The sequence below is a fragment of the Geotrypetes seraphini genome, chromosome 14, assembly GCF_902459505.1.
Source record: "Geotrypetes seraphini chromosome 14, aGeoSer1.1, whole genome shotgun sequence".
Classification (NCBI taxonomy): Eukaryota; Metazoa; Chordata; class Amphibia; order Gymnophiona; family Dermophiidae; genus Geotrypetes; species Geotrypetes seraphini.
The window spans coordinates 52,842,397-52,870,206 of NC_047097.1; the positions used below are offsets into that span (position 1 = coordinate 52,842,397).

Genomic DNA, 27,810 nt, shown 5'->3' on the forward strand with positions numbered 1-27,810 from the left:
ACCACGCATGTGCTCCTCTTCCCTTGTATCTCTTTAACGTTTGTGACGCCAATAGCAACCCCAGCTTGCTCCTCGCGCCAGTGTTGGCTCTTCCTCTGATGTCACATTAAAGAGGGGCGGGGAAGGGGAGGGGCGGACGCATGCAGCAGGAGGGGACGGGGAAGGAGCGGGCGGGGGTGGAGGGCAGGGGAGGGGCGCCACTGCCCCAGGCGCCTCTCATCCTCGCTATACCGCTGCCCATGCTAACCACACATTAATTGGTTAGCAGGCAGTGATGTTGCTGCAGTACCCAATTACCACAGGACTTGCCTTCTCTACTATTACTACTGCCGTGTTTCCCCGAAAATAAGACCTACCTTGAAAATAAGCCCTAGCATGATTTTCGGGGTAGGTCTTAATATAAACCCTACCCCCGAAAATACGCCCTAGTTACCGGCGGTTCATAGACAAAACTGCCGAAGACAAAGGCGCGCGCCGACAACTGAGCGCAAGATGGAAGCGCGCGCCGCAGAAAAAGAGTGTTTTTAGGGGCTCCGACGGGGGGTTTTGTTGGGGAACCTCCCCACTTTACTTAATACAGATCGCGGCGGCGTTGTGGGGGGTTTGGGGGGTTGTAACCGCCCTCATTATACTGTAAACTTAACTGTTTCCCTGTTTTTTAGGGAAAAAGTGAAGTTTTCAGTAAAATGTGGGGGGTTACAACCCCCCAAACCCCTCACAACGCCCCCACAATGTGGCGTGATCTGTATAAAGTAAAGGGGGGGTTCTCCCCCACACCTCCCATCGGAGCCCTTTAAAACAGTCATTTTCTTCAGCACGCGCCTCCGCGTTGCGCTCAGTTGTCTGCACGCGCCTTTGTCCCAGCGCGCTTTTGACCTGACACCGTTACCGGCAGCAGCAGCACTCCCCCCTCCCCCCCTGCTGACCCATCTCTCCTTCCCATCCGAACTATGCTACATGAATACTTTCTAACAAACCGACAGCATCGGCACTCGGCAGCAATCTACACAGGCTGTTTTGCGGCCTTCTATCTCTTGAGTGTTCCTCTGCTGATGATGTCATCAGCATGCCGAGTGCCGACGCTGCCAGTTTGTTATAAGATATTCCTGTCTCGCGGTTCGGATGGGAGGGAGAGATGGGTCAGCGGGCGGAGGGGGGGAAGTGTGTGGCGGCGGGGGGATAGAAAAGATGCTTCTCAGGGGGATGGGAGGAAAGGAGGGGTAGAAGCTGCAAGGGTTCTACTGCACAGGGAGATGGGAGGGAGGGATAGAAAGATACTGCACAAGGGGATGGGTGAGAGGGGAGGAAACACATGTAGGGAAGAACATAAGAGAAAGGAAATAGGAAGAATTGGGGTAGAGGAAGGGAGAGATGATCATTATACATGAAAAAAATAAGACCTCCCTGAAAATAAGACCTAGTGCTTTTTTTGGACCCCAAAGTAATATAAGACAGTGTCTTATTTTCGGGGAAACACGGTAATAATAATCATTTCTTTAGTGCTATTAGACATACACAGTGCTGTATACATATGCAGATGCTTTCTGTGTCCCTAGTGGGCTCACAATCTAGGTTATTTGTACCTGGAGCATGGAGGGTTAAGTGAGTTGCCCAAGGTCACAAGGAGCTGCAGTGGGAATCAAACCCAGTTTACTAGGATCAAAGCCCCAATCCATCCCCCAGTGCTAAAAAATAAACTCTTTTGTAGCACTTGGGAAGCATATTCGGATGCCAACATGACCGCAGGATGCCAGAGTGTGCCCTATGGTAAGACATTTTAAGCCGCAGTAAGCACACACAAATGCTTACCAAAGGATCCCCTAATGTTAGGTGCTGGGATGATACGTACTAAACGCAATTGCTGTCACAGAATATTACCGTGAGTCCATGTAAGCGAGAGCGCATCTGATAGCTCAGTGACTGGTGAAAATGATAATGCAGAACTGCTGGCAGTTGGATGTATACTGCCTGACATTCAGCCAAGAGGTGAACAGCACTTTGACTGCCCGCTGCCAGCATTAAACCTGGATATTCAATGCCGGGCTGTTTCCGGTGACCGGCGTTAAATATCCAGGTTTTTCGGCACCGGTTAGTGCCTGGCCAGTTAAGGCGGTGTTCAGACTTAACCGGTCATGACTTTTTATGAGGCCTTATTTGAACTGGCCATTCAGTTCCAAATATTGGAACTTAAGTGGTAATGCCCCAGAATGCCCCCCCCCCCCCTCCCAACATCATCAGCTTATGTTTTGGCGCTAACCGGACATTAGAAGCAGCGATAACCAGTTAAATGGCATGGAAAATGCCCCGGTTAGCCACTGAGATGCGAGTTAACCGGTTGGTGCCTGTTCCCAGCTGGTTAACCTGCACTGCATATCGGCTGGATAATTGCTAGTATTCTTTACATGCGAGTGCTAGGCGTGCCCCCTGACCCACCTATGCCCCTCCCAGTGTGCACCAACCTTGCACTTATGTCCTTTAAATAATATGGTTTCTCTTCAGATTGAATAAATCTTTATGGATTTTTTTCTAACTTAGGGCAGTTACATGCATAATGCTAATTACTGCCAATTATCTCCAATTATAGCTGATAACACTGCACAACAATTTTTTGGTTAAGTCTTGATTCCTGAAAAGTTTTTGGTGATTATGACAGGTACCAACTTGGTATGCTCAAATATGGTTTTGGTTTTACTGCATCACGTAAGAACTATGAGAAATAGACATTTTTATGTTTACTGACAATAAAATATATAGTCAAGTTTACGTTTCGCACAAGCGACTAAATGAAACAGAATTAAAAGTGTTTTGCTCCCGAGTTTCTTTTATATTCAGTGTCTGGTGCATCACGTTGTAGCATCCAACAATAGTCGGCAAGCATTGACGGATTCCAATTGCCCTGGTATCGTTTCTCCATCGTAGCTATGTCTTGATGAAACCTTTCACCGTGCTCGTCACTCACAGCACCGAGATTTGCGGGGAAGAAGTCCAAGTGTGAATGGAGGAAATGAATCTTGAGTGACATATTGCACTTCATTCTCTTGTATGCTTTGAGAAGTTTGTCTACCAGCTGAATGTAGTTTGGGGCTCTGTAATTGCCCAGAAAATTGTCAACAACGTCTTTCAAGGCTTTCCAGCCAATTTTTTCCGGCCCAACTAACAGATCTTCAAATCGCTTGTCACTCATAACATGTCTGATCTGGGGGCCAACAAAAATACCCTCTTTGATCTTGGCATCAGTTATTCTTGGGAACATCTGTCTTAAATAACGAAAACCTTCCCCTTCCTTGTTCATTGCTTTCACAAAATTCTTCATGAGTCCCAGTTTAATGTGAAGAGGAGGCAAAAATATCTTTGTCGGGTCAACAAGCGATTCATGTGCTACATTTTTCTGTCCTGGAACTAACTTTTTACGGAGTGGCCAGTTTTTTCTAGAATAGTGCGACTCTCTGTCTCGGCTGTCCCATTCGCAGATGAAACAGCAGTACTTTGTATAGCCAAGCTGCAGTCCTAGTAACAGAGCAACGACTTTGAGGTCTCCACAGATATTCCAGTTATACCTGGTATACTGGACATACTTTAGTAACATTTCCATATTCTCATATGTTTCTTTCATATGTGCTGCATAGCCAACAGGTACTGAAGGATAAACGTTGCCATTGTGCAACAGAACAGCTTTCAGGCTTAACATTGACGAATCAATGAAAAGACGCCACTCTTCCGGGTTGTGATCACAACCAAAGACCGAGAACAATCCTTCAATGTCACAACAGAAACAGAGACTGTCGACTTGTGCAAAAAATTTGGTTATATCATGATGCCGGTCTCGAAACACAGAAATTTTCGTACCTGGTGATAGCAAACACCATTCCTGCAGTCTCGAACCTAGCAGCTCAGCTTTTGCTTTTGACAGACCCAAATCTCTGACCAAATCGTTCAATTCGGACTGTGTTATCAGATGTGGATCGCCTGATGAGGATGGTTCAAAATCCGGGTCAATGTCACTGTTAGAACCCTGCACTGCAGTTTCTTCATCTGGTTCGTCTAAGGTCCAATCCTCTGGTGGTTTCGGAACTGGAAGACTGTCATCATGTGGCATGGGTCTCATTGCTGAAGGCAGATTAGGATATTCAATTGACTTCTTGTTTTTGGCAGAGAAACCAGACACATTAGTCAAACAGAAATAACAGTCCGTCACATGGTCTTTCTGTTCTCGCCATATCATCGGAACAGCAAATGGCATCGTCTTTCGAGTACCTCTGAGCCAGGCTCTCAGACTAACAGCACATGTCGCACAGCAAATGTGAGGCGCCCATTGCTTGTCTTGATCACCTATTTTGCAGCCAAAATACAGATGATAGGCTTTCTTTACAAGGGCAGTCATCGAACGTCTCTGAGGCGTAAGTGTATATTCCCCACAGATATAGCAGAATGTGTCGCGGCTGTTACGACACCGACGAGACATATTGCCCGACACCAAAACGTCTATAGCATCAAGCTTACTTACTGTTATATTGCTACAGCTACTATACTACTATACTTTACTATACTGATACTATATACACACACGGACTATCTATATTAACCAAATGAGCAGGATCGGTGTATGGAAGCCACCATTATAGCATGGTGAGACAGCGCAAGCTCGTTCAGACCTGCCCAGACATGCCCAGGATGTCATCTTCCATAAAACAGCTTCCAACCTGGCTAGATTTTATGCATGGACATACCCAGGCGGCACAAACCGTTGTTGATAAGACACTTATGGGAAAAAAAATTGTTTGCATCCAAATATAAGAAAAAATCACGACAAAATTGAAGATTTCTCTGAAATGGTACGTGATGGGTAATTTTTGATGTAATATTCATGATCAGCACCCAAAATTCTATAAGAAACACCCAGCAGTGTTCAGGAAGCAAAAACTTTGTTGTGCAGTGTAACTGGTTGTTAATGCCAATAGCGGCTCGTTCAATAAGTTATGCATGTACCTGACAGTATTATATAACGTCTGAGAAGAGTTTATTATGAGTTGGCGTGTGTGCCTTGATAAGGGAACAGACCTTGATACAGCTACTGGGAAAACGTGATGATATGTCGGGAGTTCTCTTTTGAGATCAACAATATTAAGATGAGTAATGAATTATGAACAAAAGATCTGAGCTTTAACATGGAAACTATGAAAATGAAATGAATTGTAATTAAATATGTTCGACTGATGAAGACATTGGCTATTTAATCCTCAAGGTTTTTTGTATTACCTGAGGATGGCCACTGAAGTCCCTTAGAAAATTTATGATTGATATTTGATGAGGGAATCTGAAAAATATTATATAACTTGCACATACACTAACCCCTGGTGTCCAGATTTGCGTACACAACTTTGTGCACGCTCCTGAGATGCCCTGAACAAGCCCTGAACCATCAATAATTGGGCGCTAACAACCAATTATTGACACCCTTTAGAATTTCCATATGCATCTGGCCACGTGCTATTCTATAGTGCATATCTGAAAAGAGTTTGTGGCAAAGGGAGAGGCGTGGGCTTGTCATGGGCTTTGGGGTCAGAACACCCAACTTGGGCGCCAGTATTTACACCAGGTTTCGGCAGGCGTAAGTCTAGCACCCAAAGTCTGGGCACAGAAATCGGCATTAAGTATAATTCTATAAAGGGCATGCACTTTTTATAGAATTCTGCTTAGTGCTGATCTTTTCTGGTGCCCCTATGCGAGCATGACTTCTTGAATATCCTCCTATACGTAAAATTCTGTACACAAAGTCATAGAATTTAGGGGGGTGTTATCTGTCTGGATAATGTTTGAGAAGACCTCTGCAATGACCAGACTCATCCAGTTAATTTTAGATAGATATTCAGTGCTGTTATTAGTAATACTATGAGCACCCTTCTTGAGGTATCTAGGCAGGTGCCTAGACACGGCCTGGAAGATGGGAAAACCATCTTTGTCATTTATTTTGTTTGACCAAGGCCGGGGCCAGCATAAAAGTTGGTAGGCCAAGAAAGACTGGCATTAGACTCTCCTCCACCCACAAGAAATCCAGACCATACCATAATAAAATTTGGAACCAGAACTTTACTGTACGGTCAAATGATTTATTTATTTATTTAAAAATTTAATATACCGCATAAAAACTATGCGATTTACAAAATTACATGCAGCAAACACAACCAAAAATAGGAGTCAGAGGTCCAACTGTCTGCAGTAAAAAACAATCCAAAGCAAACAAAACAGAAGACTGCAGACCTTGTACACGATGCAGGCAGACTTTATTTATAACAAGTAAATCATTAATTAAAAACCTCTTTCTAGGCAAGGGACCCAACATGGTCCGTGTTTCGTACAATCTTCATCAGGGGTCCTATTAGGTAAAAAGAAAAAGGTATCAAAGGGGTAACCTTGGACAAACAGCGATAAAAGTGACACGCTGTAGGAACTAAAACGCTGGTGACACGGCAGTCTTTTCAGCGTGTCACCAACGTCGCAGGTTCCACAGCGTGTCACCAGCGTTTTAGTTCCTACAGCGTGTCACTTTTATCGCTATTTGTCCAAGGTTACCCCTTTGATACCTTTTTCTTTTTACCTAATAGGACCCCTGATGAAGATTGTACGAAACACGGACCATGTACAAGGTCTGCAGTCTTCTGTTTTGTTTGCTCAAAATTACATGCATACATATTAAAAATACTAAAACATGTTTCGACAGAACAAACACAATAAAACATTAACTAACAGTATCATTATTAAACCTTTTTTTCAAATTCATCCAACAAGATGGAAAGACAAAATCCCATAAAAACATTTACAGGGCGGTAAGGCTTCAGCAGCAAATGGCATTAGCACATGAAGGCATTAACAAATAATTGTGTTTTCAGCATTTTCTTAAAATTCAGTCTCCCATCACAGAATCGCAGAATACCTGGCAGCGCATTCCAAACCTTGGCACCTGCTACAGACAGCATTTTTGCCCCAATCTTAACATGAGAGACTAACATCTTACCCTCCAAATTCAACTTCATACTATGATAACTGGTAGAATGTCAACGTATGTACAAAGGATATCCATTCCTCCTGCTCACATTTCTTCAATGCAAAAGTTACACAAAGTAGACTGATGGTGTTCAAAGAGATGATAGATGCAGTTCAATAAGATATAGTATTATTTACCAAGTAGATGGTTATATCACTGTAGCCCAGTAAAGTAACGTGTTTTCCTTTATTCAGCTCTTTCCTCCTCTCTGCCTTAGATGTAGTGTCCCTTGGAAGTGTTCTATGGACTGCCTGGATGGTATGGCTAAACCCAGTGGCATAGTAAGGGGTGGGTGGTGGACTGCCCTAGGCACCGTGTCGATGGGGGCATCGGCATCTCTTCACCCCGCCACACCATGCCACACTCGTGCCATTTTCCCTCCACCCTGTACCTCTGTAGATTTTCTCTAGCACAAGCAATTTCTGCCTGCTTCCCACGCCAGCCTGGTTCCCCCTCGGAATCACTTCCGGGTCACAGAGCCAGGAAGTGATATCAGAGGGAAATCCAACGCTAGTGCGAGGAGCATGCTGGAGAAAAGCCACTCAACACTGGCGAAGATGTAGAGGTACAGGAGAGAGAGCGCGAGTGTGGAGTGGGGGTGTGCGAAAGGAGCACCTCCTACCCTTACTACGCCACTAGCTAAACCTCCTGTGATCCTCCTTGCTCTTTTCCTTAAAGGATTAAACAAGGTGAAAAGGGTCCCCACACCTCTTCACTATAGCATGCCGTCAGCCGTTTTGGTTCCGTCACTTGCTCCAGGCCCTGAACTCTTGTACTTGCAAGTGCCACGTGTGTCTAACATTTTGGTATAGACTGGCTGACACTCACTATGCATATAAGTTATGTGCATAATTTAATTAAGCAATGAGCCAATTGCTAACAATTGTTGGCAACAATTTGAATTTGTGCATGCATCTTGCTAAAGTGCTATTCTATAAAGAAGTTTGCGCAAATTTTGTAGTGTATAGTTGAAAAGGGAATATGGCCGTGGGAGTGGCATGCGTAGGTCAAGGGTATTCACTAAAGATGCATGAAGTATTATAAAATTTGGGGGATCCGCACCTAATTTACATACAAGGATTTACACCAGAGTGTTATTTCGAGAATAGCTCTCATTGTACATTACTTTTAGTGCCCAAATTTAGGCACCATTTATTGAATCTAGTCCTCGCTTGCTCTGCTGCTGAATAACATAACAACATAAGACGGTGTCAGGTCAAAAGCGCGCCGGGACAAAGGCGCGCCCAGACAATTGAGCGCAGCGTGGAGGCGTGCGCCGCTCAAAATTACTGTTTTTAGGGCTCCGACGGGGGGGCTTGGGGGGGAACCCCCCTACTTTATTTAATAGACATTGCGCCGCATTGTGGGGGCGTTGTGGGGGTGGTAACCCCCCACATTTTAATGAAAACTTCACTTTTTCCCTGTTTTTAGGGAAAAAGTTAAGTTTACAGTAAAATGTGGAGGGTTACAACCCCCCAAACCCCCCATAACGCCGGCGCGATGTCTATTAAGTAAAGTGGGGGGGTTCCCCAACAAAAACCCCCGTCAGAGCCCCTAAAAACTGTAATTTTCTTCGGCGCGCGCCTCCGTCTTGCGCTCAGTTGTCGGCGTTCGCCTTTGTCTTTCGCGCCGTTGTCTATGAACCCATAAGACTAACCATATTGGGTCAGACCAATGGTCCATCTGACCCAATGTCCAGCAGTGGCCAATCCAGATCATAAGTACCTGGCAGAAACCCAAATAGTAGCAACATTCCGGAATCCTAAAGGGTAACAAGATTCCAGAATCTCTCGTACTAGCAACATTCCGGAATCCCAAAGAGTAACAAGATTCCATGCAGAATCGCAAGGAGTAGCAACATTCCATGCTACCGATCCCAGAGCAAGCAGTGGGTTTCCCCCATGTCGTAATAGCAGACTATGGGCTTTTCCTCCAGGAACATATCAAAACCTTTTTTAAACCCAGCTATGCTAACCGCTGAAACCACTTTCTCTGGCAACAAGCTCCGAGCGTAACTATTCATTGAAACATAGAAGCATAGAAACATGGAAGGTGACGGCAGAAAAGGGCCACGGCCCAACAAGTCTGCCCACTCTAATGACCCACCACCTAAATTCTTCCCTGAAGTGATCCCATATGCTTATCCCATTTTCTCTTGAAGTCCTGCGTGCTACTGGCCTGAATTACCTGCAGTGGAAGACTATTCTAATGATCAACCACCTTCTCGGTGAAGAAGGAGTCACGAGCGGGGAGTCACGAGCGGTGTGCCGCAGGGATCGGTGCTGGGGCCGCTACTCTTCAACATATTTATCAATGACCTGGAAACGGAGGCAAAGTGTGAGGTTATAAAATTTGCAGACGATACCAAGCTCTGCGCCAGAGTTAGGACCAGGGAGGAGTGTGAGGAATTGCAAAGGGGCCTCGATAAGCTGGAGGACTGGGCAAACAAATGGCAAATGCGCTTTAACGTAGATAAATGCAAGGTCATGCACATAGGGAAAAAGAACCCGTTGTTCGAGTATAAAATGGGGGGGAGATTGCTGGAAGACACCGGACTTGAGAGAGACTTGGGTGTGCTAGTGGATCCATCCATGAAACCATCCGCACAGTGTGCAGCAGCCTCGAAGAAAGCCAACAGGATGCTGGGCATCATCAAGAGGGGCATATCAACCAGGACGCGGGAAGTCATCATGCCGCTGTATCGAGCGATGGTGCGCCCACATCTGGAATACTGCGTTCAATATTGGTCGCCGCACCTCAAGAAGGACATGGCAGTTCTTGAGAGAGTCCAAAGGAGGGCAACGAAACTGGTAAGAGGGCTGGAAAACTTCCCATATGTTGAGAGGCTGGATAAACTGGGGCTCTTCTCTCTGGAAAAAAGGAGGCTCAGGGGGGATATGATAGAGACCTTCAAAATACTTAGGGGCATAGAGAGGGTGGACAGGGACAGGTTCTTCAGACTAAAAGGGACGACAGGTACGAGGGGGCACTCAGAGAAACTGAAGGGAGATAGGTTCAAATCAAATGCAAGGAAGTTTTTCTTCACCCAAAGGGTCGTGGACAAATGGAATGCGCTCCCGGAGGAAGTGATCCGGCAGAGTACAGTACAGGGATTCAAACAGGGATTGGACAGATTCCTGAGGGAAAAGGGGATCGTGGGGTATTGAGGGAGGTGCTGGGGTGTTGTATAAGTATAGACAGCTCACCAGGTCGTGCAGGTGCAAGGCTGGAGGGTTAGGACATTGATGGGAAGATAGGACTTCGATGAGAAACCTAGGGGGTAAGGGGGCCCCTTCTGGTGATTAAGGCAGGTCATGACCTGTTGGGCCGCCGCGGGGGCGGACTGCTGGGCGGGATGGACCTCTGGTCTGACCCGGCAGAGGCACTGCTTATGTTCTTAAGTACTTCCTGGTGTCACCATGAAATCTCCCACCCCTGAGTTTCAACGGATGTCCTCTTGTCGCCGTAGGTCCCTTAAGAAAAAAGATATCCTCTTCCACCTCAATATGACCCGTGACATATTTGAACATCTCAATCATATCCCCCCCTCTCTCTACGCTCCTCAAGTGAGTATAGCTGCAACTTACCCAGCCTTTCCTTATATGGGAGATCCTTGAATCCTGAGACCATCCTGGTGGCCATTCGCTGAACCGACTCCATTCTCTGCACAGCTTTTTGACAATGCGGTCTCCAGAATTGTACACAATATTCCAGATGAGGTCTCACCAAGGATCTGTACAACAGCATTATAACTTCAGTCTTCCGGTTGACGAAACTTCTTCGGATACAACCCATCATTTGTCTAGCCTTGGATGAAGCTTTCTCCACTTGGTTGGCAGACTTCATGTCTTCGCTAAAGTCCCTTTCTGCAGTGGTTCTTGCTAAGATCTCACCATTTAGGGTGTAAGTTCCGCATGGATTTCTGTTGCCAAGGCGCATGACCTTACACGGAAGGTCTTCTGTATTCGAGTGAAAAAATATTTCCTCCTGTTTGTTTTAAAGTTATTTCCATATATCCTCTCCCAGTCTGCTGATGAAGCTTTAAGTCTCTTCTGCCCGCTTAAGCCCCTTGGAGTATTTACTCTATAAATCCTTTTGAATACTGGGCTCTTCCTGACTAGTAAAATTAATTGACCTTGAACCTTGTGCTGGATGCCCACTGCTCAACCTCCCTTCTAATGATCCCAATAGCCAAGGCTGGATTTGTACCTCCACTATCAATAGCTAACATATACATGCATGTGCGCGCACAGACACACACACACACACAAAATGATTGTTTCTACTCTTTTACTGATTACTCATTCACTCTTTCCTTATCTCACTGGCACTACCAGACTGACCCCCAAGGGAAATCAGTTCAGGGAGAATGTAATTTGATAATTGCTAATGATTTCTGCAGCAGGGCAGGAATCAAAGACAATTGGCTGCCATTATAATTTACCAAGCCTGTGGCTTTTTTTTTTTTTTCCTGTGCCTTGTACGGCAGAAACAGATAAACAGACTTTTTCTTTCCTTCTGACAAGCTGTAGAGCTGGACTTTTTGCACTATAAATTCCATTCGATGCTGCTAGCCGTGATGTCTTCATTCCCACCGGCCATCTTTCCACTTAGTACAGGTGCAGTGGGTTTGTTTGTAATCTTAAGGCTGCCTTGTTCAGCAAGGGGACACGCGTCAGAGCCATTTATGTGGGTAAACAGCAATTTACACGCATAGGTGGTTTGTCTGAAAATTGTTTGCTAAAAGCAGGTACATTGTTCTGCAATGCGACTGTGCAAAGCTACATTTAGATAAGACTTTCCCAGGAGCGTGTTTAGATCACAGGAAGCAAATAACAGGCTTGATATTTAGCCACCGGGAGGCAGCCCGGATAACTCCCACAGTCGGTGCTGACCACGGATATTCAGTGATGGGCCCCTTGCAGTGACCAGCATGGAATATCTAGATTTTTATGTTTTGGCTGCCAAAAAGTTAACCTGCTGAGTCAATATTCAGTGCTGACCGATGAACAGTTAAAACTCGTAGTGGCCAAAGATAGGACTGCTGAACTGAATAAGAGCATAAGAAGCGCCATCTCCGGATCAGTCCTTCGGTCCATCAAGTCCGTCGATCTGCACACGCAGAGGCCCAGCCAGGTGTACACCTGGCGTAATTTTTAGTCAAAACCATAAACTACTAGCAATAGGAATATAATATGTCACCACTTAAACGTATTCCAATAATTTCACTATCTTGGAGGAAAAAAGAGAGAAACTTCAGGAACAAAAAAACTTGCCTTAAAATGGAGAAATTACCTCAGTTTCTTCCGGTGAAAATTTCACCTGAAAGACCTCTATGCCAGCCGTACACAACTTTAAAGCTGCATAGGAAAAAAACATCCTAGGTCAGTGAAAACTCCATTTGTTTAAAGATCATTTAAATACTTTCTTATTTATAGTCCAAATACTTCAAATAGCAGCACTTATCTCAATAATAGCACTGTCCTCCAAGCATAGTTTGAATCCAAACAGTTTGTTTTCTTCTCCCTCTGCCGATATTCTTTCCAAGCAGGGGAGGAATATACTTCTCAGACTCGGGAGTATATTACATCACAAAGAAAAATGGGGAGAACCAATGATCCACAGTGAAAATAATCCACCGATGAAAACAAAAATAAAAAACTGGATACATATGTTCTGGAGATAATTTATTAAACACTGACATATAAAAACATGAAAATTCAATTTAAAAAGTACAATGATAAAAAATACAGTTATAAAAATCCAATGCCTTGTGGTTCTAGGCAGATTACAAAAGGAAGAGATTCTGGTCAATTCCAGAAGATCATGTAACAAACAGACAAAAAATATATTTGTTTGGATTCCACAATATCAATTGCACCCAAAAATGGAATTCAAAACCAACTGTTATTCAATTAATTCTTGCAGGAAGAGTATTTCTTCTTAATCTATTGCCTGACAGTTGATACTGTTATATCAAACATCATTCATATTGAGGGAAGAAGGACCTCAGACTGGTTTTCTAATACAGATCAGCTGAATGAAACCATAATATAATCACTGGTCCTCCTCCGCCTTCTAAATAATTCTAATGTGCAAATTCAGCAATCTTAAATTTATTTTATTTTTTTTTTAATAATTAGTTATACGTCAAAATTTGATTTATAGGCCTCTTATCTGAATATTTTAGTGATTCTGACGGGCCCGTCTCGCCCTCTCGCTTCTTCAGAAAATCGATTCAAAAACCAGGACTGGACTCACAGTTCGCTTGTTGCAATACAGCCATAAAGTGCAATTCTAGATGACATCCTTTTTAAAGTCTCAATGAGCACTTGTTTTTCTTAACCGCGACTGCTATACCACAGATAATGTCAGTGCCGGGCAGATTTGTGCAGTCAATATCCCATAAATACCAAAGAAAGATCCAAAGAGATGGCTCAGGGGTTATAGGATGGAGGCCTATAAAATAATGAGTGGAGAAGAAAGGATAAATGTGAATCGCTTGTTCACTCTTTCCAAAACTACTAGGACTAGGGGACATGCGATGAAGCAATTAAGTAGTAGATTTAAATCAAACCAGAGACAAAATTTCTTCACTAGATGTATAATTAAACTCTGGAATTTGTTGATGGAGAATGTGGTGAAATCAGTTAGCATAGCGGGGGTTTAAGAAAAGTTTGGATAATTTCCTAAAAGAGAAGTCCATAGGCCTTTATTGAGATGGCTTGGGGAAATCCATTGCTTATTCCTAGGATAAGCAGCTTAAAATCTATTTTGCTACTTGGGATCTAGCTAGGTACTTGTGACCTGGGTTGGCCACTGTTGAAAACAGGATACTGGGCTTGATGGACCTTCGGTCTAGTCCAGTTTGGCAATTCTTATGTGACTGTTGGACAGACTGAATAGACTGTTCAAGTCTTTATATTCCATCATCTACTATAAAGGTTGCCCTGTTATAAAATTACTTGCATTTACACACTAAAACAGTGGTTCCCAACCCCTGGAGGACCACCAGGCCAATCGGGTTTTCAGGCTAGCCCTAATGAATATGCATGGAGCAGATTTGCAAGCCTGACACTTCCGTTATTTGCAAATCTCTCTCATGCATATTCATTAGGGCTAGCCTGAAAACCCGATTGGCCTGGTGGTCCTCCAGGACAGGGTTGGGAACCACTGCACTAAAACATTTGTGTGTGTATGTTATACAATACTGCTGTGTACAAAGCTTGAATTTCCTCATATATGTATAGAGCAGGGGTAAGGAACGCCGGTCCTTGAGAGCCGTATTCCAGTCGGGTTTTCAGGATTTCCCCAATGAATATGCTTTGAAAGCAGTGCATGCAAATAGATCTCATGCATATTGATTGGGGAAATCCTGAAAACCCGACTGGAATACGGCTCTCAAGGACCGGAGTTCCCTACCCCTGGTATAGAGTATACACATATGTGCTGGTATTATATAATATATGAGCACAAATAGCACCTTATTATCAGTGCCCTGCAATAGAATGTGGGAGCAAGAGCTGTAATTCTCCATGGATAAAGTATCTGCACCAGAAGGAGGCAGAAAAAGTTTGTTGGCAGGTTCTACTGTGCATGATTACACACATTTTCTGTTTGGAAATCAGTGTCAAGCCTGTGAGTAAAAGGCACCTGTAGACTTTGTCCCTTAAAAGCCTCCTCCTATTTAATGGATCTATATGTAATTGCTCTTGAAGGGGAACGCTTTGCTTACAATTCAGAGATGCTCGTCTTCCTGTCAGGTAAAAGCACCCCACTGGCTGAGCAGTCATTTTAGACTGCAGAGGACTATGACCTGGGCTTACCCTATGCAAGGCTTCAACTGGCTGCTGCCAGCGCACATTTTCTACAAGTAACTGAACAGAAGTCATAATAGAAATGGTAGAACATAGGGCTCTTTGATCGCTTTGATATGTTCCCCCCCCCCCCCGAGGCCAGCAGCGCTGCTCCCCCCCCCCCGAGAACTGGCATTGCTCCCCCCGAAGGCTCCCCCCCCCCGCGATCCGGCACCCCCCCCCGCCGTCATCAGGCACCCCCCCGCCACGACCTGAGGTCCCCCCAACCCACCCGACCCTCTTCTTACTTTAGTGTAGCCTCCGCACCGGCACCAGCATGTTCTGTGCGTTGGTGCCGGTGCCCGAAGATTTGCCTCCTGTGCTGGGCCTTGAGCATGTGCTTATGCTCAAGGCCTGAGAGTTCACGGGGGGGCGCTCACAAATCGAGGCGCGCTCGGTTTCTGAGGCGCCGATTTTGCGAATTTTTGCTCGTCTTGCAAAACACTCGCAAACCGGTGCACTCATAAACTGAGGTACCACTGTATATCAAAGTTGTGTTGTATTTGAAAATATGGGCTAGTAATACGGCTAGTGCTTTCAGGGATCCTCAGATTGCCACCCGAGTAGGGTAACTCGATGTGGTGCAAATCCTCATCGATCCCAACCTGGCAATAATATTCTTAATGTTTCAAAATGGTCATATGTTCTTGATTTCTAATATAGGCACAGGGCAGATTTCATATGAATTATAATCTTTAACTTAAGCTCGCGGCGGCAGGTTTTGAAAAGCCAGACTAGCCTACTTGTTATGTATCGCCCTGACCTTGAGAAAAGATTACGAAACGCGTCGGCAAGGGGATGAACTACGCTTAAATTAAGTTAGATTATAATTGATATAATTCAGGTAAACTGCTGGGTTTTGGAAATCCCTCCTGGAACCCAGAAAGTGCTCTAAAAAAGAGGACATGTCTAGGTTTTCCTGGTGTCAGGTCAAAAGCACGTCGGGACAAAGGCGCGCCCAGACAATTGAGCGCAGTGCGCCGCTCAAAATTACTGTTTTTAGGGCTCCGACGGGGGGTGTGGGGGGGGAACCCCCCCACTTTACTTAATAGAGATCGCGTCGCGTTGTGGGGGTGTTGTGGGGGGCTTGGGGGGTTGTAACCCCCCACATTTTACTGAAAGCTTCACTTTTTCCCTGTTTTTAGGGAAAAAGTTAAGTTTACAGTAAAATGTGGAGGGTTACAACCCCCAAACCCCCCATAACGCCGGCGCGATATCTATTAAAGTGGGGGGGGGGGTTCCCCAACAAAAACCCCCGTCGGAGCCCCTAAAAACAGTAATTTTGAGTTGTGCGCGCCTCCGCGCTGCGCTCAATTGTCCGGGCGCGCCTTTGTCTTTCACGCCGTTGTCTATGAACCGGTTTTCCCGGATGTCTGTCAACCCTACTGATTAGCAATGCGCTGAATTTGAAGAAGCTCACAGCAGTAGAATGTAAAAGGATGCCTAACCCCCTCTTCGGCGAAACTGCGCTAGCAGTTTCTAGTGCGGGGAGCCGCACTGAATGTCCCGCGCTGCTCCCGATGCTCATAGGAACTCTATGAGCGTCGGGAGCAGCACAGGCCATTCAGTGTGGCTCTCTGCGTGCTTTCTGCACTTAAAAAACGCTAGCACGGTTTCGTAGAAGAGGGGGTAAGTGTTTGGACCTGGGGAAATGGAGGGGTAAGTGACTTGCCCAGTCGCAAGGATCTACAGTGGGAATTAAACCCAGTTCCCGGGTTCTCAGTCCACTGCATTAACCATAAGGCTACTCCTCTACTCCATTAATATGAATGTGCTTCTATTAGACAGATTTGGTTTTTCTTCTTACATAGATCTTTTTGGACCCCGGTGAGGTTGCAAAGGTTGGACAGTTCTAAATATAATAGATGCTGTCAATGTCATCTTGATATAGGGACACTGGATCATTTGCTATATTACTGTCTCTTGATACTCAAATTCTGCAAATTCATTTGGGGTCAAATTATTATGATATAGGAAGTTCCACTATCGCTATCATATGATATAATATTGTTTGGAACGATATTATTATCCAAGAAACCAATTAATGTGAATCAGAACAAATTGTTCCTCATCATGACAGGAGTAGCCATGCAGCTGATAATGAAAAGTTGGGATAACCTAAATTATAGTTTCTGGTGGGAATCCTTATGTCAGATTTATAAGTTTGAAAACATTAATTCTATACAGAGGGGACACCATAGCAAATTCAAGGAAATTTGGGGCCCATTAACAAAATATTGTATGTTATGAATTATTAATATTATCTCCCTTTGATTCATGAAAGATTGTTATACACATCCAGGAGGGGAGAGGGGAGGGTTTAATAACTATATTATTTGTTGGAATAGAGTGCAGTATGTTATATTACTTGATTGTTCATCTGTTTGCACTATGGGCTCCTTTCATGAAGCCGCATTAGCGGCTTTATCGCACACACATTTTAGCGTGCGCTAACCCCCGTGCTAGCTGAAAAACTTCTGCCTGCTCAAGAGGAGGCAGTAACGGCCAGCGTGGCTGGCAAATTAGCGCAAGCTATTACGCGCGTTAAACCACTAACGCGGCTTCGTAAAAGGAGCCCTGTGTATTTGATATAAAAATGAATAAAGAATGTAAAAAAAAAATATATGACTGTGTATAGGCAAAACATTTTGGGTTCAATCTTACCTAATTGTTTTTGTACTTTTTTCCTGATTTTTTTGGCAATTTTTGCAGTTTGTTTCAGACATTCATGTTTATCAAAATTATTGGCATGCGTTAAAACTTTCTATTGCAAATGCAAGCAATGTCTCACTTCCGGCTCACCACACAATTGTTTCCCATGTACTCACCTTTATAGGACCCCCAGGGACCCCTGAAGAAGACTTTTTGTCGAAACGCGGACCGTGTTGGGCCCTGTATCCCTAGCGGACTAGGTCCTTTAAGGCTCTTATGTGAATGATTTCAGTGTACTTTTGGAACTTTGACACTTTCAAATAAAGTCCATTTAGGAACATCGTCACTCCACAGAGGTTTTTTTGGTTTTCTCTGGATTTTCTTCTTTGTGGATATTTTGGGGTCAATTCCTTTTGTTTTTTGCTACTTAAGATTTTAAAGTGTTTGAGGCTTGGGCAGATGAGGACGGAGCTTAGGCATTGGTGGAATGAGACATTACGACATCACAGTCTGAGCTCTAGAATGTTGCAAACACAAGCAGTGTCTCACTTCCGGCTCACCACACATTTGTTTCCCACGTACTCACCTTTATAGGACCCCCAGGGACCCCTGAAGAAGACTTTTTGTCGAAACGCGGACCGTGTTGGGTCCTGTATCCCTAGCTTACTAGGTCCTTTAAGGCTCTTATGTGGATGATTTATTTTTATGTGGATGGAATTATTTTATGTGGATGATTTCAGTGTACCCTTGGGAACTTTGACACTTTCAAATAAAGTCCATTTAGGAACATCGTCACTCCACAGAGTTTTTTGGGGTTTCTCTAAACCAATTATACACCCATTTATTTATAGATTTACGAGCTTTAAACCAATTTTGCATGCACTACTTCTTTTTTTAAGACGTGCTGATGGAACCGGATGTTGCTAACCAAATGCGCATCCTTAGCCGGTAGTAACAGTGGGTGTCTCATTTGTTTCTGGATAATCCCTGAGAATGGGAACTGTGAGCATCCCGCTTGTCTCTCTGCAGTCACTGCTGATGTTGACAGTTCCTGTGTTTGGCTTCAGTGCACGTGCAACTGACATACTTGGTATTCTGACCAGTCATTACATTACCAAGAGGAGCGTTAAATTATGGAACGGAGTGTCTGGAGAAGCTTGTTATTTCCATCAAAGGGATAGCTTTCACTCTGCCTTAAACCTCTGGTATTTTGAGGGAGCTTTTTCTCCTGTCTAAACTCTCTGATAGAATTTTAAATATGTCTCACAGCCCGGTGGCTAAATTGTGTGTGCAGGTAAAGGGAATAACAGAGGCAACACTCATACTATTTTGTTTCTTGTTTGACTAAGGGCTCCTTTTACAAAGGTGCGCTAGCGTTTTTAGCGCACACACCGGATTAGCGCACGCAACCCGAAAACCCCCCAAAAACCCCGAGGCGGTAGCAGCCAGTGTGCGTGGCATTTTAGTGTGCGCTATTCCGCGCGTTAAGGCCCTAGCGCACCTTTGTAAAAGGAGTCCTAAAACGTAGATCTCAGAAATATGTGAAACCAAGAAAATAATGGATATAATCGTAGATTCTGAAAATTAGCATTAGGGATGAGTTATGGCCTAGGACCAGTGGCGTAGCAAGGGTAGGAAACGCCGAGGGGGTGGTTCCCCCTGCTCTCTACTCCACCCCCACTCTTTCCCCACCCCTACCTCGCACATACCTTCCCTTCCCCCATACATTTTTTAAACTCATTACATTAGGATAATACCCTCAACTTTCGACGCCTGATTTCTTTTGCAAATATACATTTTTAAATTTCTTGTTCTCTTTCTATTTATTTATTCAAATGCTTTATTTACATTCAATTCTTTATACTCTCCTCCTCTTTTTCCATTTCTCCAAACCCTTCCTTTCGTCTTTCCCCTATTTGTCTTCCTTCCTATCTTATATTGTATTTCTCACCTCCTCTTTCTCATTGGCACAGTAAGTCCTGTATGCCAAGTCTTTGTCTTATATTTTCCCTGAATGTTGCGAAACTTTTTAGCTTAAGCGATTAATCAAATTTGAAATAAAACTTGAACTCTTCACCGTACCAGGAAGTGACTTCAGAGAGAAATAGTTTGGTTACTTCCAGGTTACTTGGTCACCCTTGATTTCTCGATTATTTTCCCCTGAATTCTGTATTAAGCACCCAAAGTTCGGCGCTCAAATTTGGGTTCGGATCCCAGATCCACTTGTAAACTAATTAGCTAATTTATCAGTAGCAGTTGGTGTTAATAAGCACTTAATTGGCAGGAGCTAGGACTTATGTGCAGATCTGCCCTACACTTTATTCTACAACAGTGTTCTTCAACCTCTTGACACCTATGGTCCGGCGGAAATAAAATAATTATTTTGTGGACCGGCACTTAGCATAGGTAGGCCTGGGGGAACCTACAGAGGGTGAGAGGTATGGGACCGTTTAGGGGACTTGACTTATCTTTGGTGGAAGGAAGAAGGATCAGGATTGGAGGGCGCGATTTAGTAAACTCTTGAACCGTAAGCAATGAAAACAATTTGGTCTTGCTGACAGTGGCCAGCGTTTCGCTTATTGCAAGCTGCTTCAGGGCTTATGGGATACAGTATAGTTCTGGTGGCAGTCATGCTCAAAAATATTTAAGCAGGCCAGGAATTGCTGACTACGTACTGAAGCGGTGACCCATCAAATGCGCCAAGACATCGGCACGCTGACAATCCCACCCTGATATTTGCGTACAGGACAAATGCATGCCATCCTATTGCCTTTCCATTTACTCTCTGAGGGGGGGGGGGTTTGCTCGCGCTATCATTGGGGGTGTGGGGAGACTCGTGCTCTCCTCACGTGAACTCAAAGCTTGAGGGTGGGTGGACCCCCTCTACAATCAGGGGGATGCCGATACGCTCTCAATTACACCGTTGCCGCAACCTCCCCCCCCCAATCCACTTACAATTTTGTCCCGAACGGAAGGAAATAGAACAGCATGCATTTGTCCTGCATACAAATGTCGGGATGGGATTGTCGGCGCGCCAGTGTCCTATGCTTTACTGACAGCGTACCACTGGAGCTTATGTAGTTCCCAGCCAATATTCATGCTTAAGCATTTTTGAGCAGCAGTGTCGCAAAGAGGCAAATCTTACCAGACAGCCTTTCAGCAATATGGCTTACAAAAATGTTAAAAAGATGGTCAAATCCATTTTTATGGATGAGAATAGCTATTGTACCTCATATACGGCTGTTCAATGAATGGCAACTGTAGACATACAAACAACTCTAGATCTTGTAGGAAGATACTATAGTATAGTGTATGGCAGGGGTCTTCAAAGTCCCTCCTTGAGGGCTGCAATCCAGTCGGGTTTTCAGGATTTCCCCAATGAATATGCATTGAAAGCAGTGCAAGCACATAGATCCCATGCGTATTCATTGGGGAAATCCTGAAAACCCGACTGGATTGCGGCCCTCAAGGAGGGACTTTGAAGACCCCTGGTGCATGGATACATTCATTTTCCATACTTTTAAGTATTATTGTGACATTCTCCAGGAACACCGGTTTAGTTATCCAATATCCAACAAAAAAGAGTGGTCAGATTCTAAAACCAGCAAGTTCAGTTTCCCGGTGTAACAGGTTTACAGGCTGAGATATACCATTTTTTAAAAAAAACTTTGTAAAAACAAAACAGAGAATAAATGTTAATACAAAATCCTCATCCTTATAGATGGCCTTTAGTGTTGGTTAAGGCCATATGTGCATTAGAGAAAGACATAGCCAAGATTTAAAATATGGATATCCCACCCAGTATGAGGAGATATTACAAATTCCTATCGTTCCTTCAGTGGTTATGATCTGAAATGACTTAGAATAGGTTCAGATAATGATACAATCTACTTCACCAAAAACCTATTCAAACAGGATTCATTCTATTCCAAAGATGTTCATATTATATGCAGTGCAGAATTTATGCTCCCTGTTTGAGTGACAGCTAGTGATGTCTTGAACAGTAGTTATAGGTGAGGAAAGCTCGTTACACTTTTGCTCAAAAAGAAAAAAATTTTGTTTCAGCAGGCAAAATGGGATTGTGCTCACAAAAGGGCCTTCACAGTGCCATGAAAGCTCTTCTGGAGTAGCAGACTGTGAATCGGGGAATTCAGGGTTCAAATTTCATTTTTCCCACTAACACTCCTTGAGACCTTAGCCGGGTTACTTCATCCTCCATTTCTTCATAGGAACATAAGAATAGCCTTACTGGGTCAGACCAATGGTCCATCAAGCCCAGTAGCCCTTTCTCATGGTAACCAATCCAGGTCACTAGTACCTGGCCAAAACCCAAAGAGTAACAACATTCCATGCTACTGATCCAGGGCAAGCAATAGCTTGCCCATGTCTTTCTCAATAACAGACTATGGACTTTTTCTCCAGGAAATTGTCCAAACCTCTCTTAAAACCAGCTATGCTATCCGATCTTACCACAACATCTGGTAATACGTTCCAGAGCTTAACTATGATTTGGGGTTATTTAGATTGAAAGCCTTTGGGAAGGGAAAAAGTACATTACTTATAACTTGCCTTGATCTTGAATTGGAAAGGGTTATGATTAGGATTAGTAGAGATAGAGATGCTGCTGAAGAAAAGGATAGGGAATGTTGTAGAATCAAATAGGTTGCCAAACCCAAGGCAACATGGTTTTACCAAGTGAATCTGATTGATTTCTTTCACTGGATGACCAGAAAGGGCATTCATTGAATGCGGTCTATTTAGATTTTAGCAAAGGCTTCGTAGAAGGCTTAGGTAAACTGAGTGCGGGCTAGATACCTAGGTGGTGAATTTCATCAGAAACGGATTGACTGATAAGATAACAGAGGGTGGTGATAAATGGAATTCATTGGAATAAATGTGAGTAATGGTGTGTCATAAGGGATTGATCATGGGATCAATTTTGTTCAATATCTGTGTGAGCAATAGGAAAGGAGGAAAAGTTTATCTCATTGTGGATGATGCAACAATTTGCAACAGAGGGAATATATAACATGAAAAGTGATTTACAAACATTAGAAGTGTGGGATAAAGCTTGGAAGTTAAACTTGACTACATCAAAATGCAGAGTGATGCATTTTGAGTGCAGAAATCCAAAAGAGCTGTTTACGAGTATAGTAGTAGAAGAAAGGATGATGTGCAAGGAACAGGAGAGAGACTTCAGGGTGATGGGGTCTATGAATCTCAAGGTGAGAAAACAATGTAATAAGGTGGTAGTCAAAGCCAGTGTAATCTGCTTGGAAAGTTTAAGATTTAAGATCTACCGCTCCTGCATTTTACTGACCTAAGCGGTTTACAAAGTATCAAACTAAAATGAAATTAGGTACTTGAGAAAAACTACCCTATCTGTACCGAAGGCTCATAATCTAGCTAAAGTACTTGATAAACTAAAAATATGTAATAACAACATATAAGGGAGAAAAGACCTGTGTCACTGAGGTCTTTTCTCCCTTAAGAGTAACACTTGGACTTGTTATCCTATACTCTTGAGGTTGTGCTATGTGGATATAGATTTATTTAACAGCCTCTCTTGGTTCTATTTATTTTTTATAACAACATATAATACATTTCCAAGATCAAAAATCAAAGAAATAGAAATAATGAAAGAAGATGATAAATTAAAAATAAAATAAAACAAATTTAAGAGATAGAAAAGTTTGAGTATCTGCAGAACCAGGTTAACTGGTGTCACCAACCCTCCGCAGAGTAGGGCTGCCGGGTGACAAACACAGGGATTCTGGCGTGTCCCCTACAACCAGGGGTACCTTCAGGACTTTTTCAGGTGGCCCTGGGCAATTGCCCGGGCCTAAGAGATGCAAGGTAAGTAACAAGGTTTCACCATATCACCAGTCAACACAAGTTCTTTAGGAAAGAATAAGTTGTTTATTCTGACCCACAGGTCAAAAGTATGCAACAGAAAACAAACATCACTTTTGCAGGTCATTCAACAAAAATAGTAGATTTGCAAAAATAAAGCTTTACTGCAAATTCAAAATAAATCAAAACTCCTTAGGCAAACATAGCCACAGCAAACTCTGGTAACAGTTCAGCTTTTCTCTCAGCTCACACATGCAGGCCAAAATCACACAGCTGAGACAGATAATCTAATTAGCTTCAAGAACGGGAATCACAGCAGGATTTCTAAAGTTCCAAAAACCAAACTTAACTATGTCAGTTGGAGCTTCAGGTTCATAAACTTGCTTTTAAATCCATTCCTCAGTTTGAAGCAAGTATTATTCTTACTCTCAAAATACTTATAAAGTTCAAACATATCTTAACTTCTGCAGGCATAGTTTGCACAGCAGAAACAAACCAAACATCAGCAAATGAAAGAAAGAAACACAAACCACTAATGGTTTCTCAGTTGCTGCATTCTTTCATGCAACTTCCATACCTTCCGTCTGGCTTTCTAACATAGGGCCAGCCAGTTCTATCTCCATGCCTTCCACACGATCTAGAACCTGGTAGTTTGAAGTAGGCAGGATTTCCTCCAAATCCTGCATGGGATAATCCAGCATGTTTTTCTCTCCTGCTCTGTTCCACAGCTCTTCACCTGCCTTGAGCTGTGGGAGTGACTCACCCTGGTCACTCGCTCCTCCTCCTCCTGCTTGACTCAACCTGCTTTTAAACAGATCAGAGCCAATCCCCTTCAGCCTGTAGCGGGGGATGGGTTTTGGCTCTACAGCAGTTTTTCTCTGCCTAGGTTTTTCTACTGCAGCTACCTTCCTCGTGGCTTCTCTAGCTGCTCTAAAGCCAGGAGGCTGCTGTTGCCAATCTGCCTGTCTCTGTTCCAGTTCACTATCTCCTTGGTTATGGGGGCAAGGGAGGTCAGCCTCAAGGTGAGTGCCAGAATCAATCTGGTCTGCTCTTCTGCATCCGATCCTATCAGGGACCGGACTAGTGCTGGTGCTGGGTTTGTCACACTGGCCGCCACCAAAGAAACAGGGCAAGGAACCACGCCAATGAAGACCACCATGACACCAGTCACCGAACAGGCAAGGCCAGACCTCTAAAGTGAAGCTCAGTTTCCCTTCGATGTGTCCAACAATGCAGCTGCAGGAGTGCAAGTCCGCCGAGGAAAGGGGAGAGAGGGCAGGCCACAGGAGATCCTCCGACGCCAGCATCAATCCACCGCTGGTGACCACGTCGGGGCAGTACTGCATCGCCCGGAAAGGGAAAGCTGTGTTGAACCAGCTGATAGAATCAGTAAGGTATAATCCTAAACAAAAGCATAACAGGTACAACTCTAGCCATCTTGCTAGGCAGACTAGATGATCCATGCTGATCTTTATCTGCCATCTATTACTACAGTATATTACTAAAAATTCAAACCTATAGTATGTACACAAGAGACTTTATACCAGGTATAGAGTCTCCCTAGGTTTCCCAATAAAATGTTTGCCCTTAGTACAGGGAATGTGTGCTGTATTCCAGGTCAAATACCACCCAATTGTATGAGCCTACAATGAAGTAGAGGTCATTGATTTAAAAAAAAAAAAAAAAGCAAAGCAGGACTTAAGGACATTGACTTTCTATCACTTTACAGGTCATACATTTTTTATGACTTTTTCTCCTCCTCGGTCACCTTCCCATGTCTCTCACCCACCCTACCCCTTTTGTCTCTTTTTTTTTTTTTTTAATCTTTATTGATTTTTAATCAAAAACAGTGTCATACAAATGAAAGAACAAAAGATATTCCACATATTCCACTATTATCTATAAAGGTAACATAAATATCATTCAATAATTTCATTTTCCAGCATATAATAATATCATAATATATCCTAATATACAATACAAATAAAGAATAAAGTTACCCAAATATCAATTTTTATTCCCCTCCCTCCAACCCCCCACTCCCCTGGATGTGTAAAGATAAATAAACCAAAGAAAAGAAGAGATATGATGAAAATACATTATTATGTTTTTAAAAATTTTGTCAACGGGCTCCAAATTTTATTAAATACCTCACTAAAACCCCTACATTCTGCGTTAATTTGTTCGTATCTGTATGTAGTACACACATTCACCCACCAAAATGTATAATTAATTCTATCATGGTTTTTCCAATTACTTGTAATCAATTGAATGGATATACCTGTTAGGATCATAAATAGACGACTCTTATATTTATCTAGAGTGGGTTTCACCCCTTTTGTCTTACACCATACCCATCCCACCCGTGTGAGACCATCAATGAAACACTTTGATGTTTCACTTACATATACTGATAGCTGTCAATACAGTATATGACTATTTCTGAACTCAGGAAGAAGGGTTACCTTTGAAAGCTAATCAAACAATGCACTAAGGGCTCCTTTACAAAGCTGCGTTAGGGCTGTAATGCGCAGAATAGCACGCGCTGAATTGCCACGCACGCTAGACCTTAATGCCAGCATTGAGCTGGAGTTAGTTCTAGCCTCGTAGCGCGCGCTAAAAACGCTAGCGCACCTTAGTAAAAGGAGCCCTAAGTTTGTATAATATAAAAGGTATTACCTTTATTCCTTTTGTTTTATTTCTTTTAATTCTATATATTTTCTCAAACAGTGGACTAACATGGCTACCACACCTTTTCACATAAGAACATAAGCAGTGCCTCCGCCGGGTCAGACCATAGGTCCATCCTGCCCAGCAGTCCGCTCCCGCGGCGGCCCAAACAGGTCACGACCTGTCTGAATCATCAGAAGGGGCTCCCTTGCCACCTTGGTTTTTCATTGACGTCCTATCTTCCCATCGAAGTCCTAACCCTCCGGTCTTGCATATGCACGACCTGGTTGGGTTTCTATACTTATTACCTGGTTAGCTTTCTATACTTGTGTTACATCCCAGCTCCTCCCTCAGTATCCCACGATCCCTTTATCCCTCAGGAATCCGTCCAATCCCTGTTTGAATCCCTGTACCGTACTCTGCCTGATCACTTCCTCCGGTAGCACATTCCAAGTGTCCACGACCCTTTGGGTGAAAAAAAACTTCCTTGCATTTGTTTTGAACCTATCTCCCTTCAGTTTCTCCGAATGCCCCCTCGTACTTGTTGTCCCCTTCAGTCTGAAGAATCTGTCCCTATCCACCCTCTCTATGCCCCTCATGATCTTGAAGGTCTCTATCATATCTCCCCTGAGCCTCCTTTTTTCCAGAGAGAAGAGCCCCAGCCTATCCAACCTCTCGGCATATGGGCAGTGTTCCAGCCCTTTTACCAGTTTCGTTGCTCTCCTTTGGACTCTCTCAAGTACCGCCATGTCCTTCTTGAGGTGTGGCGACCAATACTGAAGCTGAGAGAGAAGATGACAATGGGATCTCCCCTCATAGAGAGAAAATTATTGGTTGCATAGCAGGGACAATATATAAAAACATGATGGCAGATAGAGGCCAAATTGTCCATCTAGTCTACCCATCCGCGATAACCATTATCTCCTCCTATCCCACACTTTCTTGAATTCAGACACAGTCTCTGTCTCCACCACCTCTTTGGGAGACTGTTCCACACATCTACCACCCTTTCTGTAAAAACGTATTTCCTTAAATTACTCCTGAGCCTAACATCTCTTAACTTCATCCTATGCCCTCTCATTCCAAAGCATCCTTTCAAATGAAAGAGACTGGACTCATGCATATTTACATAGGATAACATTTGGCACAAATCCTATAACTAAATCTCATGTTCATTGTTACAAACACTAACAAAGAGCTTTCGTATACACTTCTTGTTAGAAATTCTAATGTTTATTTCTTCTTTTCAAATTTCTTTTGAATTCCATTGTCTAACGGACTTTTTTTTTTTTCATTGTATTGTTGAGGATGTACTTTTTACTTTAAAATGTGTAGCCAAAGAGAGATCAATGTATTCTTGTTAGGATGTTTCTAATCCTATTTTTACCTCTATCTTTATTTTTACTTCTCTACTATTTACTAATTGTTTTTCTCAGGTATTTTAGTTAGATTGTGAGCCTTCGGGACAGTAAGGGAATTTCTAAGTACCTATCTTACTTATATTATTTTATTGTATTCTTTAATGTATATTTTCTATAAACCGCTTCGAACCTAACGGATTAGTGGTATATAAGAAATAAAATTACATTACATTACATATTTACGCTATGTAGGTATTTAAATGTCTCTATCGTATCTCCCCTCTCTCGCCTTTTCTCCAAAGTACACATATTGAGATCTTTAAGACTGTCCCCATACACCTTATGACGAAGACCATGCACCATTTTAGTAGCCTTT

General features: G+C 43.3%; 1 protein-coding gene across 2 annotated transcripts in view; it reads left to right on the forward strand.

Annotated features, from left to right (window-relative positions):
* LINGO1 (leucine rich repeat and Ig domain containing 1) overlaps positions 1 to 27,810 on the forward strand; it is a 1,785,251-nt gene that overhangs the window by 1,534,803 nt on the left and 222,638 nt on the right. The gene's annotated exons all lie outside the window — the stretch shown is intronic.